This window comes from Taudactylus pleione, unplaced genomic scaffold (assembly GCF_031769625.1).
Source record: "Taudactylus pleione unplaced genomic scaffold, aTauple2 ptg000433l, whole genome shotgun sequence".
In the NCBI taxonomy this organism is placed as follows: Eukaryota; Metazoa; Chordata; class Amphibia; order Anura; family Myobatrachidae; genus Taudactylus; species Taudactylus pleione.
Genome location: NW_028284835.1, coordinates 601,723 through 616,598, shown reverse-complemented (window position 1 = coordinate 616,598; position 14,876 = coordinate 601,723).

The following is a 14,876-nucleotide window of genomic DNA, read 5'->3' as shown; positions in this document are numbered from 1 at the left end:
TATGCACGGGTCCTGATAATGATCCTTGCACCCAGGTCTGGGTGATGGGTTCTCACAGATGAAGTTCTCTTCACTCTCTGTGGCTGCTGTTTTCCTTGAGTCTGTCCTTGTGTGATCATCCTTATGCACAGAAGATCTAATGTAACATTAATCTGTCCCACGGTGAGAGAGAGAATCTCTGCTTCCCAATCTGCCACATTATGTGATCTGCCCCCTGGGAGTTTCTGAAACCTGATGGAACGAGAACTGAGGATGATTTGTATTTTATTTTTTTTTGGTGATGGGGTCATCATTACACACATACCATAGTAATAGAGAGACATAGTGCCGTACCATCAGTATATATTACTGCAGTATTACTGTATTACATTGCTGATACCGGACTCATTTGCGTTTACTCAGAAGGGCGCAGGATCATACATCTGTTCCACCTCTGACTATCTGTGGCCACCCCACTTGTGATCCCTTCCCCTCTGCAGGTTTCAGTGCCCGCTCCACCTGTAATCAGTTACACTTAGAGGGTTTCTGTGCCCACTCCACCTGTGATCCCTTTCCCTGTGATGGGGGTTTCTGTGCCCACTCCACCTGTGATCCCTTTCCCTGTGATGGGGGTTTCTGTGCCCACTCCACCTGTGATCCCTTTCCCTGTGATGGGGGTTTCTGTGCCCACTCCACCTGTGATCAGTTCCCCCTTAGAGGGGTTTCTGTGCCCGCTCCACCTTTCCCTGTGAGGCTCCACCTGTGATCTCTTCCCCTCCGAGTATTTCTGTGCCCGAACCACCTGTAAGTCCTATCCCTGTGAGGGGTTTCTATGCCCGCTCCGCCTGTGGTCACTTTCGTCTGCGCAAGTGAGCACTACACTATGGGGAGTATACCAGATGCTGGGGCTGTGTACCCTGAGCCCAGGAAGATTTACTGGTATTGTTGAAGACCAAGCTGTGGGAGGGTGCTGCTCGTAATATAGTGACGTATGAGGGTACGTGCTACTTATTACTTATTGGTCCAGGTTTAGAAGAGGAGAGAAAAAGAAAAGACTCCTATCAGGGCACACTCCTGTGCTGTATTGATGGCTACAAAATTAGTATTGGAGAAATAGGACAAACTGATTACATCTAAGTGAGATCATAATCATATGTGAAATTTACATTAATGTCTCAATTAGCAGACAGACCACCATATATTTACCCATTTAATATATCTGAAATAGATGTATTGATGTTGATATTAAAACTAAAGTTTATTAAATTCTTAAAATGAAACAGACACTCGAAATCAACTTATTATACAAAGACAGCATAGACAAATAAAAACATTAATAGTGTATGATACACTAGATCTATTAGCAGTGTCTGCTAATTGAGACATTAATGTAAATTTCACATATGATTATGATCTCACTTAGATGTAATCAGGGTACATAGGGTATCCACAGGATACCTTGGGGTATAGGTGTGACGTCAGTCGCAGGGCACCAAAGAGTTAAGCTTTCAGCCTCCCAGGATGCACTAGGTCCCCCTCCTATACCCCGCCCCCAGGCCAAGGCACCCCAGTTTAGTTTGGTGCCCGGCCGGAGTCGGGTGCACCTGTTGGAGTGGGGGCTAGAAGAGCCCCTGAAGCTTTTTCTTCATGCAGCTGTGGCTGCACATCTGGATGAACAGCATGGACAGTCAGTCCTGACGTCCATGCTGTCTTCCCTACACCCCGCCGGTACTGATCCGGGGATGCTGGTGGGCGTCTGGGGTCACAGCTAGCGGTGACCCCAGATGCTCCGGACCATGGCCGGATTCAAGGGGGACAGAGGTAAGCAGCGGGGTCCCGCGGTGGGTCCCCGCTGATCACATGGTCCTAAGTCCCCAGGCAGGGGGCTCCCTGGGGACTGGCTGCAGCGTGGAGCCAGGCGACCAACCTGCGCTTCCACTACCCCCTGGGACAGCGGACCGCAGCAGAGCGGTAGCGCTGCGGCGTCCCAGGGGTTAAATGCATGCCAGGGGAGCGCGCCTTCCCTGTCTCACAGCCGGCGCCTACCCCGCTGCACACAGCCCTCTCTGCACTGTGCTGACTGGTCCTGTGTCAGCGCTCCTCCCCCAGGCCAGCTTCTCTCTGCTCCTCGGCGGCCATCTTCTCTGCAACGCATGGTGAACGCTGCTGGAAGTCTGGAAGGAAGCATCGTGGTCTGGGTCCCCCCGCATACCTCTCCTCCGCTGTGGCTCAGGTCTGTGTATGCAGCGCTGTGTCCTACCAGGCCCTGTGTCTGTGTAGTTGAGTGATCAGCGCTGTTAGTGCAGGAATTGTTATTTCTCTGCATTGTATGTGACTGTGCTAGCGCTGCCTGTAACTTTTCTTAAACTGTCAGCTTTATTACTGTCCCTGTTCTTTCTGCTAAAGCCCTTGCGGTGCGGTGCTGCAGGGTGGTCTCTCGCCTATTTAATACTTAATTGGTGAGAGAGGTCACATACGTGGTGCCATCATGTCTGAAAGTGATTTTCCCCTCCGGCTACAGTGTACCACGTGCAAAGTACCGTTAGCGGAGGGGGAGGGTAGCGCGGAGGGCCTTTGCCGGCAGTGTTTGTCCATGGCGCGGCCTATTACGGTTACAGCACCGGTACAGGAGCCGCCCTGGGCTTGTTTCGCTCAGGCGTTAACAGCTTTAGTGGGCCAGTTAGCTCCGCAGCCCGCGTTTACTCCGATGGGTTTGTCCCAGCAGTCTGTGGTGTCGTCACCCATGCAGGGGTTCCCACGACAATTGGTGGTACCCCACAGTCTCCCTATTTCCCCGCTCCCGGGTTCTCAGGAGCCAGCGTGGGTTAACTCCCTGACGAGTTCTGTACAGCACTTGTCGGATGTGTTGCAAGGGGAGTCTGTGATGCGGCCTCATAAAAGGCCGGTGGCGTCTCTGTCCGCTCCTTATGAGGATGACGAAGGGACGTCTGATGATGGGGAGATTCTGGATCCTTACGATCAGGAACCTCTCCATACTAAGGACGCTGATGCTAAGTCCAAAGTATATATTCCTGGACTTATTCGGGCGGTCCGCACAGCCTTGGTGATTGAGGACGAAGTTCCCCCAGCGGCTAAATCTAAGTATGCCTTTTTCAAAGATGTGAAGGGCGATGCCACAGTCTTTCCTCTTTCGGGTCAGTTGGTGGACCATTTAGAGGAGGCGTGGAAACAACCTGGCAAAAGATACCAGCCGCAGAGACGCCTGGCGGTGGCTTATCCGTTCGCGGATAATTATTTTGCTAAGTGGCAATCCCCTCCACAGGTGGATTCTCACGTGACCCGTCTTGTCCGTAGTGCCACATTGCCGATGCCATCCATGTCCTCCCTTAAGGATGCTACGGACTGCAAGGTAGAAATCTGCCTGAAGTCTGCTTATTCCCTTGCAGGGGGGGCAGCACGGCCGGCTATGGCCATTTGCTGGGTTGCCAGAGCGATGGAGCGCTGGGCGGATTCATTAGAGGCTTCTTTTGAATCCGACTGTCCGGCCGAACAGGCGGCGTTGATTGGCAATCTCCGTGATTCGGCCACCTACATCAACGAGGCTGCTCTAGACATTAGTACTCTGGTGTCTAGAATTTCTTCAGCGGTAGCTGCTCGTCGCACCTTGTGGCTGCGATCCTGGAAGGCGGACGCAGATTCCAAGAAAGGTCTGGAAGCGTTGCCGTTTACCGGAGAAGTTCTCTTCGGTCCGGATCTGGATAAGATTGTGGCCACGCTGGCGGCAGCCAAATCTGCTTGTCTCCCGTCGGCCGCTGCTCCTTCTGGTTCTGGACCATCGTCCTTTCGGTCATCTTGGGCCCAGGGCAGGCCCAAACCACAGTCGTTTCCTCGACAGGCTGGCCCTAAGAAATCGGTCAAGCCCCGGAAACAGGCATGGAATACCAGACGTCCGGCCCCCAAGCCAGATGACAAGCCTGCGGCCTGACGGTCCGGGTCTCCCCTTGGGGGATCCCAGGGTGGGAGGCCGCCTGCTGCAGTTCTCCCGGTGTTGGTCGTTCACTACGACAGACACTTGGGTTCTGGAGGTGGTCTCCCACGGGTACGCCCTCTCCTTCCGGCACAGACCCCCGGCTCGATGTGCGGAAGGTATTGCACACTATGCTCCAGGCTGGAGTTATAGTGCCTGTTCCATTCTCCCAGAGGGGCCAGGGTTTCTATTCAAATCTATTTTTGGTACAGAAACCCAATGGGTCATATCGTCCGATTCTCAACCTCAAAGCACTCAACAAGTCTTTGCGGGTCCCGAAGTTTCGGATGGAGACCCTACGGTCCATCATTCTGGCGCTGGAACCTGGGGACTACATGGTGTCATTGGACATACAGGACGCTTACCTGCATGTCCCTATTCTTTTGCGCCATCAAGAGTTCCTTCGGTTTGCAATCCTCAGCGACCACTTCCAGTTTCGGGCGTTACCTTTTGGCCTGGCGACAGCACCACGTGTTTTCACCAAGGTGATGGCGGTCATGGCGGCTTCTCTGCAGCTGCAAGGAGTCCGCATGTTGCCGTACTTGGACGACCTGTTATTGGTGGCAGGATCTCCAGAGCTCCTGTTACACCACTTGGACCTGACCATTGCAGTGCTGCAACGGCACGGCTGGCTAATCAACTGGCAGAAGTCCACTCTAATCCCGTCTCGGAGGATTCTGCATCTTGGAGCCTTATTGGACTCGGGACAGCAAAGGATCTTCGTGACGGAGGACAAGATCTCTGCTTTACAGTCAAGGGTGCGCAGTTGTCTGCACAGCCGCCGGGTGTCCTTACACTCGGCGATGAGGTTACTGGGCTCCATGGTGTCGGTGTTCGACATGGTGGAATACGCCCTGTTTCACTCCAGACCTCTGCAGCACCTGATCCTGTCCAAGTGGAACGGGCTGCCTCAGTCTCTGAAGTTCCAGACGATTGTGCTCACCCCGGAGGTTCGCCTGTCCCTTGCGTGGTGGTTAAAGACGACCCACCTCAACAAGGGACGTCCGTTCTGGGTTCCAAATTGGGTCCTGTTGACAACGGACGCCAGTCTTCGGGGCTGGGGAGCAGTTTCGGGTCCACACTTGTTCCATGGCAGGTGGACGCCGACAGAAGCGGAGCTTCCAATAAATATCTTGGAACTCCGTGCGGTCTTCAATGCTCTCCTGCAGGCACAGCGGTTTCTCCAGGGTCACCCGGTGCAGGTCCAGTCGGACAATGCTACCACCGTGGCCTACATAAACAGGCAAGGAGGAACTCGCAGTCGGGCGGCTCTCGTAGAGGTCTCTCGGATCCTGGTTTGGGCGGAGCGCAATCTTCCGGCCATATCAGCGGTCTTCATCCCGGCAGTGCTAAATTGAGAGGCGGACTTTCTAAGTCGCCAGGACGTTCATCCAGGGGAATGGTCCCTGCACCCGGACGTTTTTCAACTACTGGTGGACAGGTGGGGTCTTCCAGAAATCGACCTCATGGCGTCCCGGCACAACAACAAGTTGCCGGTGTACGGGTCTCGCACAAGAGACGAAGGGGCGTCTCTGGTGGATGCTCTGTCCGTCCGGTGGACGTTCAGGTTCGCATACCTGTTCCCTCCGGTCTCCCTTCTTCCACGGGTAATCCGGAAATTCAAACAGGAAGGAGGGACGCTCCTGTTGATAGCTCCCGCGTGGCCCAGACGGCACTGGTTCTCAGACCTTCAGGGTCTGTCCGTGGACAGTCCTCTGCGGTTGCCGCTACGACCGGACCTTCTGTCTCAGGGTCCTTGTCTTCACCCGGACCTGACTCGGCTGTCTTTGGCGGCGTGGCTGTTGAGACGGCCATGCTGAGGTCCCGGGGGTTTTCCAGCTCTGTGGTGCGTACCATGTTACGAGCTCGGAAACCGTCTTCCGCGAGGATATACCATCGCGTGTGGCATACGTTCTTCCAGTGGTGTCGACCGAGAGGTTATGCACCGCGGGAGTTTCGTCTGTCTCGGATTCTCGCCTTCCTGCAAGCGGGACTAGATCATGGGCTTCGCCTTGCTTCTTTGAAGGTACAGGTTTCGGCCCTATCTGTCTGGTTTCACCGTAGGATTGCTACAATCCCGGATGTGCGCACCTTTATGCAAGGTGTTCTCCGTATTCAGCCGCCCTTTGTTCCACCTGTGGCGCCTTGGGATTTGGCTGTGGTCCTGAGGGCTCTCCAAGGACCGCCGTTTGAACCACTGGGCTCAGTGGATATTAAATGGCTAGCAGCTAAGACTGTTTTCCTTCTGGCCGTTGCTTCGGCCAGACGTGTTTCTGAGTTAGGGGCTCTTTCTTGTAGACCCCCTTTCTTGGTTTTTCATGGGAACAGGGCAGTGCTCCGCACTCGGCCCGAGTTTCTTCCCAAAGTTGTTTCCTAGTTTCATGTTAACGAGGAAATAGTTGTTCCGGCCTTTAACTCACCGGGTCTTTCCGTGGGTGAGGCCTCTTTGGATGTTGTGCGGGCCTTAAGGACTTATGTTGACCGCACTTCTTCGTTTAGGAAGTCGGACGCTTTGTTGTACTCTATGGCTTCTGTAAAAAGGGTTGGCCTGCTTCAAAGCAAACTTTGGCAGCCTGGATCCGTATGGCTATTTCTGAAGCTTATCTTCATGAAGGCCTACCGGTCCCTCCTTCTCTGAAGGCTCATTCCACTAGGTCTGTGGGTCCTTCGTGGGCAGCTCGACGTGGTGCCTCGGCAGTTCAGATCTGCAAGGCTGCTACGTGGTCTTCTGTCCATACCTTCGTGAGGTATTACAGGTTTGACACCTTCGCCTCTCAGGATGCTTCCTTCGGGCGGCGGATTCTCCTTTCTGCACAGGAGCGTCCCCACCCTTAAAGGATACTGCTTTGGGACATCCCCAAGGTATCCTGTGGATACCCTATGGACCCTGAAGTAGAAAATATGAGATATGGTAAGAACTTACCCTTGTTATCTCTATTTCTACAAAGTCCATAGGGTTCCACAGGACTCCCGCCCTGTCGCACCTGTGCTGCAGATGGGCTTTGCTCTGGTCACCGGTTTTCCGTCTCCCTCTGGTGAGAATGTGATTCTTGTATGTGTCCAGATCTTTGTTCTCTCTCTTCCTTCTCCTCCTCCGGCCTATGGCTTGGTAACTAACTGAGGTGCCTTGGCCCGGGGGCGGGGTATAGGAGGGGGACCTAGTGCATCCTGGGAGGCTGAAAGCTTAACTCTTTGGTGCCCTGCGACTGACGTCACACCTATACCCCAAGGTATCCTGTGGAACCCTATGGACTTCGTAGAAATAGAGATAACAAGGGTAAGTTCTTACCATATCTCATATTTTCACATATGATTATGATCTCACTTAGATGTAATCAGTTTGTCCTATTTCTGCAATACTAATTTTGTAGCCATCAATACAGCACAGGAGTGTGCCCTGATAGGAGTCTTTTCTTTTTTTTTTTCTCTCCTCTTCTAAACCTTGATAATATTTACTCCTGGGATGCACCTCCAGTTTTTGAAATATACCTAGATACGTGTATCCAATAAATCTATAATTAGATCGTTAGAATTAACTGTTTTCCTGTGCAATCAATCTTCTTCCCCTTTTCCTGTATGACAATACTTATTGGTCCAGCCAGATAGTAATGGGGACATGTGCTTAGTGGGCAATATGATCCCTACACCGTGTCGGTCCGGGGGTCGGGGCTATTTGAGGACAGGCAGGGAACACAATAGTGTAAGTGGTTGGTTAGGGAAAGTGATAAGCGGCCTGTACAGGTGAGTGTTCAGGGAATACTAGAAGGTTTGTAGCCTGGGGAAAGTCTTGTTTGTACGAGGGACAGACTTCCACGAAGTGGGCGCAGTCTGGAGAAAGTCCTCTAACCGGGTGTGGGTAGTGACTGGCATGAGACCCGCAGATCTTGTGTAATCGCATTCCGGAGCTTGTTAAATCTGACAGCATAGTGTCCCCCACAGAAACCTATGGGGCTTGTGGCTGTTGTCTGTAATGGAGTGACCACAGCAGAAATACATCCGATATCTGCTGCGGTCCCTCAATAATACATCTGAGGGATACTTACTTCTACAGAGTCCATAGGGAGACATTGGGGTTTAGGTGGGACCTGGAGGACCGGACACCAACAGTAAATCTTTTAAATCCCAAGATTCTCCGGTCTTCCCACCTATACCCCGCCCACAGCCTGAGGGCACTTGGTGTCCGGCAGGAGCTGGACCATCATTTATAACTGCATTAAGCAGCCCGAGCTTTTTATTTTTACCATAATGGACGAGCAGCACCATACTGTGCTGCGGACGTCTGTGCTGCTGCCCCATCACCCCTCCACGGTGCTGTGACAACAAGCCTGTGCTAGGTACATCCGGTGGGGCTCCGAGGGGGACTAGCTAGCAGGCTCCCCGGACCACAGACTGCTGCCTGAAAATCCAGGGGACAGGTAAGACGGGGACCCTTGTCTTAGTGCAGTCTTGCCTCCGGTCTCAGGAGACATACTGGAGGCGCTGATGTAGATACTGGTTCACCCACGACTCCACTAGACCACCGGGGCACAAATATACTGGCGCAGGGTATATGTAGAGGCCAGGGGACCCGGTGGTTAATGTCAGCCAGGGGATAAGGCGCTCTCCCTGCAGCCCCTCCCCCAGCTCAGCCCAGCCTTTCCACTGTGGTCTTGCTGCTCCTCCCTCACCCTCTGCCCCCTCAGAGACACGCAGCAGCCATTTTATGCAAGCAGCTCTCCGGGAAACGCTGGGTCCAGTCTCCCTTTACACCTTACACTTATACAGCGCTATATCCTACCAGCCACTGCGGTCTGTGTAGTTGATTGTAGTGCCCATTGCAAATGTAATAGTTTTTTTTCTGCGTTTGTACAGTATGTGACTTGTGCTAGCGCTAATCTCTATTTTGTATACTGTCAGTTTATAGCTTTCCGTTTATTCTACTATACCCTGACATACTAAGGTATAGGGGGGTTTATTGTACCTCACATCTCCTATATAATTGTGAGGGCTATCACATACTATATAGTATGGTTGCACACTACACTGTGCAATATTATACATTTACACATTCTGCAGGGTGTTCACTGCACTGTACCATACTGTGTATTCTATTATTATTGTAGCTATGTCTGGCAGAGGAAATAATAACAAGCAGCCTGAGGCTACTGCCCCTGATCTGTTGTCCTGTAAGTCCTGCTCAGCAGGTTTAGCCCCAGAGGACCTCATTCAGGAGGGTCTTTGTACTAATTGTTACACAGCCCCAGGTCCCTCAGCCCTGGTGTCTCTCCCTCAGGACCCACCCTGGGCGGCCTTTTCACAGATGCTGGCAAAACTTGCGGACCACATAGCAGTCCCTGTGGTAGCTCCCCCTGTGGGATGGCCACTGCAGGTACACCATGCAAATCCTTTGCCTCCCCCATGGGTAGACGTACTGTCTAGCTCAGTACACAGTTTGGCTAATACCTCTGTGGTTTTTCAGCAAATACTGCAAAAGGAAAAGCCTTTACCTACTAAGCCTACTAAATAAACGTGCTCTGTTATCTTCCCAGTCCACCCAGTTATCTGATTCTTATACATCTGGGAGGCAGAAGACGCAGACCTCTCTCACTTCTGACTCCATCTCAGGTGAAGAGGAGCCACCATCTAAACTAAATATACCTGCTCTTGTGAGAGCTGTAAAATCTATTTTACATATAGAAGTGTATGAACTCGCTCCGAAGAAAAAACATGCACTTTTTAAACGACAAAAGGTAGTTTTACCAGAGTTCCCTCAATCAGACCAGCTATCTGATCACATGAGTGAAGCATGGAATATGCCCGGTAAAGGGTTTCACATTCTAAAACTGTTCAGTTCCTTTTACCCTCTTCCAGCTACTGATTGTACTAACTGGGAAGTTCCCCCAGCAGTGCATTCTCATGTAACACGTCTGGTTAGAAATGCCACATTACCCATTCACATTGCAACCTCCTTGAAGGAGACTACAGATACTTATAGAAGCTTGTCATAAATCCATTTACTCATACAGGAGCTATTACTCGACCTGCTAGGGCTACGGCCTGGGTGGTCAAAGCCATTGAGAGTTGGGCAGAGGCCCTAGAAGAGACATTTCTCCCTGATGCTTCAAGGGAACAACTATCCTACGTATCTCACATTAGTGATGCAGCCTCCTACTTAGGTGAAGCAGCTATGGATACGGCTCTCCTGGGCACCAGGATATCTGCCACTTCGGTAGTGGCCTGTCGTATTGTTTGGCTCCGTTCCTGGAAGCATATTCATACTCAAAGTCTTCTTATTCGGGAGACATCCTATTTGGACCAGAATTAGATAAAATTGTGACTACTGTCACAGCTTCCAAGACGGCGTTCCTGCCCTCTGCATATAATACAAAACCTCTATTATCTTCGCTTTTGGAGCCTGGAGATTTTGGTATCGTTAGACATTCAGGACGCTTACTTATATATACCTATAGCGCCTTCTCATCAACAATATCCAGTTTGCTACACTGCAGCAACATTACCAATTTTAGGTTCTGCCATTTGGACTCTCAATGGCCCCTCTGGTCTTTACAAGATCATGGCCGCTATGGCAGCCTCTCTTCGTCGTCAAGGGATCAGACTGCTCCCATACTTGGACGATCTCTTGCTGGTGGCCAGCTCCCCAGAGTCTCTTCACCGCCATCTGCAGGTAACCATTACCTTTCTTCATATTCACAGTTGGCTGATTAACTGGAAATTGTCTTCCCTGAAACCTTCTCAAGGGATGGTACGTTGGGGAGCCCTCCTGGACTCTCGAGTAAAGAAAATCTTCCTAACGGCGGACAAGATTTCAGCACTACAGTACAAACTACGCAGACTACTACACTATTGCAGAGTGTCAATTCACTCTGCAGTGCAGGCATTGGGTGAATAGTGTCCACCTTCGACATGGTGGGGTTCGCCCAGTTTAACTCCAGGCCCCTAAAACACCTGATCCTCTCCAGGTGGAATGGGCTACCCCATCTGCGCAAATCCCAGATGATGAATCTCTCTCCAGAGGTTCGCCTGTTCTTAACCTGGTGGCTACAGACTCCCCATCTGAACCAGGGTCGTCCCTTTTGGATCCTGGACTGTGCTCTCCTCACCACGGATGCAAGCCTCCGAGAGTGGGGCACAGTAAGCGGTCAGCACTCCTTTCAGGGCAGACGGTCCCCAGTCGAGACAGTGTTACCAATCAACATCCTGGAACTTTGAGCAATCTACAGTGCTCTCACTCTGGCTCAGGATATTCTGAAAAACAGGCCAGTACAAGTACAGTCCGACAACTCCACGGCTGTGGCCTACCACAGTCACCAAGGAGGCGCTCGCAGTCAGTCAGCAATGACAGAAGTGTCCCGCATTCTCACATGGGCCGAACGCAATCTCCCAGCCATCTTCGCAGTGTTCATCTCGGGGATTCTCAATTGGGAGGCGTGTTTCCTCAGCAGTCATGACGTGCATGCACGGGAGTGGTGACTCAATCCAGAAATTTTTCAGCTCCTGGTGGACAAATGGGATCTACCAGACGTAGACCTCACGGCCTCACAACACAACCACAAAGTTCCAGTGGACAGGGCCAGGACAAAGGACACATCCTTTGTGGACTCTTTATCTGTGAAGTGGACCTTCCATTTGGCATACCTCTTACCTCCGGTCTCCCTTCTGCCTCCAGTTCTTCAGAAGTTCAAGCAAGAAGGGGGCACGATCCTGTTCGTAGCTCCGGCTTGGCCCAGACGCCATTGGTACTCCGATCTTCAGTGTCTCTCCATAGACCTTCCTCTCCAACTTCCTCAACGACCAGACCTGTTGTCTCGGGGTCCTTGTCTACAACTGGACCTGGCCTGTCTCTTTAACGGCTTGGCTCTTGAGACATCCCTCCTAAGGTCTAAAGGGTTTTCCAGCTCTGTGGTCCAGACCAGGCTCAGAACACGTAAACCGGCCTCTACCAGGATTTGTCACTGTGTGGCATATATATTTCCATTGGTGTGCTACTAGAAACTGACCCTCAGGTTTTTAGGGTTTCTAGTATCAGTGCTTTTCTTCAAGATATATTAGAACTCTGACTCCGCCTAGCCTCTCTGAAGGTGCACGTTTTTGCTCTGTCCATCTAGTTCCAGCGCAGAATTGCTCCACTACCGGATGTTCACACCTTCCTGCAAGCTGTTCTATGTATACAACCTACCTTTGTCCCTCCCGTGGCTCCGTGGGATTTGTTAATGGTTCTCCAGGCACTTCAGGAACCTCCATTTGAACACCTGGATTCAGTAGATGTCAAATGGCTCACTGCGAAGACTGGGCCTGATTCAGAGCCGCTCGTAAGCGGCCGCTTGTTCGTTCCGAGCGATGTTTGCACAACTGCGCATGTGTACGGATCGTAATACGCATGCGCGAACCAGTCAGTGCGGCCGAAAATCGTTCGCTAAATAGCGAATGCCTGCTATTTTGAGTGACAGGAGGAGGCGTATGTGGGTAGTAACGGGAAGGTGCTTGAAAACGGGGAGTGGAGATCTGAACGCAGGCGTGCTTTAAAGGTCAAAACGGGCGTTTTATGGGTGTGCATAATTAATACAGCAGCGTCATTGACCACGTCACTGGGTTATTTTATAGTCAGAACTGCTTGCAAGATTGCGGTAGGAAAAACCAACCACAAAAATAGCGAGCAGTTCATACGCTGGTCGATGTACTCGATTAATCTAATAAATAGCGGACATGATGTAGGATGCGAGCGGCCAGGGGGCGTAGTTTTCCAAAAAACGACCGCATGTTTTGTTCGCTCGTTCAGACCTAGAGGCGTGAACAGACCGCAAAGAGTGAACGGTTCATTTGCATAGCCACCCCTTTTTTCTGAACGAGCGAGTGCAAATAGCGTCCGGCTCTGAATGAGGTCCACTGTTTCTTCTGGCTATAGCATGTACCTGTAGGGCAGGGCCGTAGCTAGGGTAGTGCAGCTGGTGCCATCGCACAGGGCACCACAGGTCAGGGGTCAAATTTCTGTTTATTATCATTCTTGCTTGTAGCTTCCTCTTATTTCATCCCCAGCATCTCCTGGCCTCTCCTATCTCTTCCCTGGGCCTTCCCCATGAAGCTATGGCCATTTCTTGGGTGCATTATGTCCCTTTGAAAAATGAGGGGGGCGCCAATGCTCTTTCTGGCACAGGACACCAAAATGTCTAGTTACGGCTCTGCTGTAGGGTATTGGATTTAGGGGCGCTTTCCTGTCACTCCCCATTTCTAATCTTTCATCCGGACAGGGCTGTTCTTCGAACGTACCCTGGCTTCCTTCCCAAGGTGTTCTCTCGTTTCCACCTCAATGAGGAAATTGTGGTTTCCGGCCTTTCAATCACCAGACCTCTCGGGAGGTGAGGCCTCTTTTGGATGTGGCCCCTGCTCTGAAAATCTACGTGGACTGTACAAGTTCCATCAGGAAATTAGATTCCCTCTTCATCCTATATGGATTCCATAAGAAGGGATGGCCAGATAACAGACTCTGGCCACATGGCTTTGCATGACTAGCTCACAGGTTCACACGCAGACTGGCCTTCCTGCGCTGGCTACAGTCTCTGCTCATTCTACTCGCTCTGTGAGTCTCTCATGGGCAGCCTGCCTGTTCGTCTGCCGAACAACTATGCAAGGCGGCCACGTAGTCTGTCAACATCTTTCTTAGGCTCTATGCCTTTTATACATTTGCCTCTCAGGATGCTCAGGAGCATCCCTTTTGTCTCCCTATGGATCCTGAAGAAGAAAAGGAGAGTTATGGTAAAACTTAAGGTGCGTGCACACAGAACAACATCTTTCAACTATATGAACGATACCAATATCGTTCAGATCGTTCCGTGTGTATGCAGTGAACGACCAACGATGCGCGCTCCCTCTGGACGATAACGATATTGTCCATCGGGCATGCGTGCAGGCCAATCTGGATGATATCGTTCATTTTCCATAGGGGTTTGCGATCGTTGGTCGTTCATCGTTGGTGATCTCTTTTGGTGTGTGGATGAACAATATCGTTCATCCAGCGCACCAGGAATTTCAATGGAGATCGTTCAGCGATATTGTTTGCTGAATAGATTGTCCCGTGTGTACCCAGCATTACCCTTGTTAACTTTCTTTGAAATCCATAGGGTCCACAGGGCACCCGCCCTGACGCACCTGACTTCTATGGGTTTATTCTCTTGGTCACTTGTTTCCTTCTCTGTGTGAGAGTGTGATTCCTCAGTGTACCAGTCTTCCTTCTCTCCTATCCTGCTCCTGCCTTGGGCTTGTTATCAAAACTGAGTTGCCCTCAGGTTGTGGGCGGGTATAGGGGGAAGGACTGAAAAGCTTTACTGTTGGTGTCCGATCCTCCAAGTACCACTTACACCCCACTTGTCTCCCCTGTGGACCCTATGGACTTCGAAGAAAGAGAGTTAACAAGGGTAAGTTTTAACTCTCCTTTTCTTAGGTATGCGTCGTCAAATGCAGGTTAGAAGGCAGCGGTGGGCGTCTTTATGCTCAGGTGATTTTGCGAACAGCATATTTTCGCTGCTGCATTTCGTGCGAAAACGCAGTTGCGATCGCATTGGCATCAGTTTCTGAATCGGGCCCATAATCGCTATAACTCACCTCTAATAATTGTTGAATTTAACAAGTGGAGCCTGGGGGCCGTGCACTATGGCAAATTAAGCTGTCCTTGACTATGATTATCATTTGCTCCCACACACTGGCCGATTATCATTTTAGCTACCTAGTTTACTGGTTAGACTAAAGCTGGCCATACACAGAACGATTTTGTTCCGGTCTCTGTGGAGTGTAGGCATTGAAAGTCGGACTGAAGTGGCTCCAACAGATTGTGTGTGAGGCGGCTGTAGGTGAGTTTCTCTGGAAGGGGGAAATGTCTTGAACTAGGAAGTGTAATCTTGGACAGTGGCCGGAGATG